General features: G+C 34.4%; 1 protein-coding gene across 1 annotated transcript in view; it reads right to left on the reverse strand.

The window, feature by feature from the left end:
• The window catches only part of LOC112470954 (O-acetyl-ADP-ribose deacetylase MACROD2-like), a 1,076,828-nt gene that overhangs the window by 377,890 nt on the left and 693,395 nt on the right, over positions 1-5,543 (reverse strand). The window lies entirely within an intron of this gene.

Here is a 5,543-nt window from a genome sequence, read left to right on the forward strand (position 1 = left end):
AGGTCTTTCCTGACATCCAGGATACTTCTCAGTTCTGGAATTCTCCTCTTATTCCTTTTGCTGATCATTTTAGATTCCTCTTCGGTGATATTCCCTCAACCAAGCTCTTAAGTACAGGCATTCCTCTTGGTCCAGTCCTTGGCTTTTTTTTTCCTTGAACTCTTGCTGAGCAACCTCACTTCTACATAGGCTTCTGCTATCATGTCTATGTAGAAGGCTCTGTATAGAAGTGTACATGTCAAACTTCAAATTCCCTCCTGTTATAAGCTGAACTGTGTTCCTCCTAAAATTCACATACTGAAGCCTACCCCCAAATAAGATGGTATTTGGAGATGATGCCTCTGGGAGGTAATTAGTTTTAGATGAGATCATGAGGATGGAGCCCTCAGGATGGGATTAGTGCCCTGATAACAAAAGACACCAGAGAACTTGCTTTCTGTCTCTCTTCATCATGAAGAAGGTGTATGTTTGCAAGCCAGGAAGAAACAACACTCTATGAGGAACCAATTTAGCTGGAACCTTGATCTTATAGATTTGTCAGCCTCCATAACTATGAGGGAAAAATTCCTGTTGCCCAAGTCACTTAGTCTATGGTTTTTGTTATAGCAGTGTGAGAAGACAAAGATACTTCCCAAGTCCAAATCTTGGCTTCCCATTGCCTATTGAATGTCTTCTACACAATTATCTTACTATACCACAAACTCAATGAGACCAAAATAGTTGCTATCTTTCTTCAACAAATTAAGGCCCACAGACCTGATTTGACCCACGACTATTTCTGGAAATAAAGTTATTAGTTTACAGCTGCTTTAATGCTGCAAGGGCAAGTTGGATAGTTATGAGAAAGATCATGTGGCCTGGAAAGCTTGAAATATTTACTATCTGGCCCTTTATTGAAAATATTTTTTTATCTTAGAACAGTAATTGTTATTCTTACCTATACATTAGAATCCCATGGGGAACATTCAATAATCTTAACCATAATCCTTGGGAGTTCAACTCAGGCATTAGCATTTTTAAAGGCTCCTCGGGTGACCCAATGTGCAGCCAAGATTAAAATTCACCACCATGGAACCAATTTCTGCTCCTGAATTCCCAGTCTTAGGTATTAGTGTCACCATTCTTCCAAAGCAGTTATCACTGGTGCCTTTTTACTGCCCACTCTGATAGCTTATCCCATGCACTGTCATGTTCTACTGTGTTCAGAATATAAAGTTTTCTTGACTTATTTATTCTTTTCTACTTAGACCCTCATTGCCTTTCACACAGCAATTTCAATAACCTCTTCATGAGTCTCCTTTTGCTATAGTTAACTCTACTGATGGTCTCTAGAGTTTTACTACTAAAATAAAGGCCTAATAATGACACTCCTATACAAAAATAGACCTTGACTTTGGACATCTTACTAAACTGTTTTATGAACTGTAATAATTTCATTTATAGACAATTTTTATAAGTATATAATGATCTGCAAATGGCAATAATTTTGTCTTCATGTATGTATAAAGTATGTGTTATTGTGTTGGCTAAAATATCTAGTGTAATGCTGAATAATAGTAAAATAGCTGACATTTTGGTCTTGTCCCTATCTCCTGACAATAGAATTATTTTCTAGTCTTAATACAGATGTATTTTTGTGAGTGTGTGTGTGTATGTGTGTGTGTTTTCAATTGACTTTTAGATGAGCTGTACTCTATCTGCCATTTTGGCCCATTTCTATTTTCTTTCAAGATGATATTTGAAGAATAAATCAAATCTAAGGTTTATATAATGCTTCTTACTCACATCTCAAATCCAACCACCTCCTTTGAAAGTTATCAGTGAAAGAAGAATAAGCAAACAAACACAGAATCTCAAGTGTTCCACTTGGAATAGAGATCTCTTTGTCAATCAATAACACACTAAGAAGAAAAACTGTGAATAAGTATTTGAAACATGCAGACTCCAGGTTTGATTCATAATGAGAATAACATAATTAAGCTGCCTGTTTCCTAAACCTCTTTCCTGAAAAAAAGATAGGGCATAAACCATTTGCTGTAGTGGAATAAGCAGATTGCCTAATGAAAAACTTGGGAATAGTGAACAAGTAAATAATCTCTGGCTTCCTGCATAGCCAAGCTGAGCAGTACGTGTATAATCTCAAATTAACCTGTTTACTTAATATGATCTTTTCTCAGACCTGGGTAAAAATGTAGCCTCTGCTGCTCACTATATACATAACCCTTGAAAGTAATTTAATTTCTTTTAGCTTGGGTGTCCTCATCCATACAATAGGACTGATCAGTAATATCTGCCGAATAAAACTTCTTGTGACACTAAGAAGGTAGATGTGGAAGCCTTCCATGTATTGAAACATTCATTACAAATGTTATGATATTACTGTTTTAATTATTGCAAAAATTAAAAAAAAATTATGGCAAAAAAAACAATTATGACAAAAATTAAAAAAAAAAAAAAACAACTTGGGGTGGGAGAATGGAGAGCCCGGCCTTCATGAAATCTGGATTCAAATTTAGCTAGGTCTTATTATTTGGGCAAATTATTTTGTCTCAGTGTACTTGTTCTGACCTACCTACCTGATAGTATTAAGTATAAGATTCCTAATAAATATGAAAGTGTTAAAGTTGAAAGTACTATAAAATCTGTGTTACCTTTATTATATATTCCCAATAAGAATATTTGTCCTAAAAATAAAATCAATTGTGGTTATATCCATTGGCAAAAACAAACAAACAAACGAACAAACAAACAAACAAAAAAACATTAAATCAACAGTATTAAGACATTATATTCAAGCAAACGACTCTGGTAAGAATAAAAGTCAAAGAAGGATAGATTATAGGGAAGTGTCTGGTTTAATCCAAGGCTACTGTCCTGAACAGGGCAGATCGTCATTGCAATTGAGTGGAAGCCGAAAAATATTTGATGGGAAAAGACTTTTGATTGCGTTAAGAAGAACTGAGTTATCTGGGAGCAAAATCAGCTGCTAAATGACCTATTCTAAGTACAACATTTAGACTTGAAGGGTCAAGTAGAATGTGAAAATGCCAACTTTTAAGGAAAAATAAATAATTTAAACATGGTTTGATTGTAAGGGTTAAATGAAATCATGTATGAAAAGAGTTGACAGCATTGTTTGGCACATAGTAACCATTTAGCGAATCTTATTTTAGGTACAGTTAACATTATCATTGTTACTAACTTGTGATTGAATGCTATACCTTACCAGAAAGGAAACCATACTCAAAAAAGAAATCAGACTAGGATTTAGCTATAAGTTTTAGAAACTGAACAGCACCTTAAGACTGATATACCAAATTTATATTTGAATTATTATAGAGGGAATTTAGATATTGAGAGATAAATACATATGTACATATACACACATACAAACACAAATAATTTCAGGGAAGAGATGCAATGATATATTCTGTTTTGGTAAATATTTAATCTATGAAAGCTTCAATATCATTTAGAAAATTATACATGAAAAACCTAATTATGAAAGTATCGTGCAAAATCCTAAATCAAAAAGCATTTACTTATGAGTTTAAGGGATATTTTTTCCTTCCAAAAGATTTATTGCTTTTTTTCTTTAAAATTTATACCTCTGTTATATAACTTGAGATAAGACATCAAATACAGAAACTTGACCCAGACACAACTTTCCCCAGAAAATTATATGTTTCTGGGAAATAACAACATGCAGCTTACATTATTTAAAATATGATACTCAATTTCTAGGGGGATGTAAAAGCCATGAAACTCCCCTCTCACCTCGAGGCCACAGTGTTCTGCAACACGGATTCTGCCCTGACTGCTTCATTGAACTTTGCCCTTTAGTTGCTAAATCCCAGGTTGTCTCTTCAGGGTGCAGCATTCAACTCTGTGATCACACCAGTTTTTATGATACTATTCATTCATTCGTTCATTCATTCATTCAGTAAATTTTCAATATATGCATTTTCTTCTAAGAGTCTCAGAGCTGATATCTCCTTCTCTTGTGCCCTCTCATCATTCTTTTCCTACCTTTATCATCATACTCATTATCATCCTCTACAATTATTTCTTCAATTGTCTCCTTTAACCAGTACTTCAGGGGCAAGTTTGACAATGATTTAGTCATTTTTGTTGGCCCAGGAAATAGAGAGGTACTTGAATCATGGTACATAACCACGGATGTTTGCTGAATGAATGATGAACATAAATATAAATTCTCCTTTAGAAGATGCTATAGCTCATAACTTTTCATTCTTTTAGGGCACCCATTTCTACTTATGGTTTTTATTTACCTCGCTCATTACAAAACCTAAAATTTTCAGTGTCTGTTAAAAAATTTATTATGTGTGAACGCATCAGCCAGTAGAATGTTTTATTATGAAGATATCATGTCTGCTAACTCTCCTTCATAACTTATTTCCATAAAATTTAAAGATCAATTTTATTTTGCAAAAAGATTACAAGCATGTACTATTACCAAGCAATGTAAATAAATAAAGCCATTATCTCTCATTCTCTCTCATATGTAGCTCCTAGCTGCCATTGGCACTGAGAAATGGATAATAGTGAACTAGCAAAGTCCTCGAAGAAAACTTTAGATTATGCAGTGTGAAGAGAGATGTGAAACAGCACTAATTTAGAATACAAATCTGTGCTTTTTTTGGCTGGTGGGAGGGCTGTTTCTGTCCAATTCATGCTGGACTCTCTGTGCCTAGGACAGAATCTGGACCTCAGTCACTATTTATAATTAATTGTTCTTTCTTCATCCATTGCTTCTCCTCTTCTTCCTCTTTCTTGTCCGTTTTCTTCCCATTTTCTCTCTTTCTCTCTCTCTCTTTTTTTTTAATTTAAAAAAGTTGGACATTTATACAATCCATTAAGTGATCCCCCCGATAGCACCCATCTGGCACTATATACATGGATAGCACCCATCTGGCACTATATACAACCACTACAATAATACTGACTATATGCTGTACTCTAAATCCCTGTGACTGCTTTGTAACTAATTTGTCATCCCTTCACCTTTTTCACCCAGTCCTCCAACCATCTCTCCTCTGGCAATCACCAGTTCATTCTCTGTATCTGTGAGTCTGTTTTCATTTATTTGTTCATTTCTTTTGTTCCTTAGATTCCACATATAAGTGAAATTATATGGTATTTATCTTTCTCTCTCTGACTTATTACTCACTCAGCATAATATCCTCTAGGTCCATCCATGTCATTGCAAATGGTAAGATTTCATTTTCTATAATAGCTGAGTAATATTCCATTGTATATGGATAACTTCTTTATCCAATCATCTATTGATAGGCATTTAGGTTACTTCCATACTTTGGCTATTGTGAATTGTGCTGCCAAAAATATTGCAGTGCATAGATCTTTACAACTATTGTTTTGGCTTTCTTTGAATAAATACCCAGTGGTGCAATTGCTGGTTAAAAGGTATATTCATTTTTAATTTTTTGAGAAACCTTCATACTGTTTTCTATAGCAGCTGTACCAATTTACAATCCCACCAACAATGTATGAGGGATCTCTTT

The sequence above is a fragment of the Pteropus alecto genome, unplaced genomic scaffold, assembly GCF_000325575.1.
Source record: "Pteropus alecto unplaced genomic scaffold, ASM32557v1 scaffold45, whole genome shotgun sequence".
NCBI lineage: Eukaryota > Metazoa > Chordata > Mammalia > Chiroptera > Pteropodidae > Pteropus > Pteropus alecto.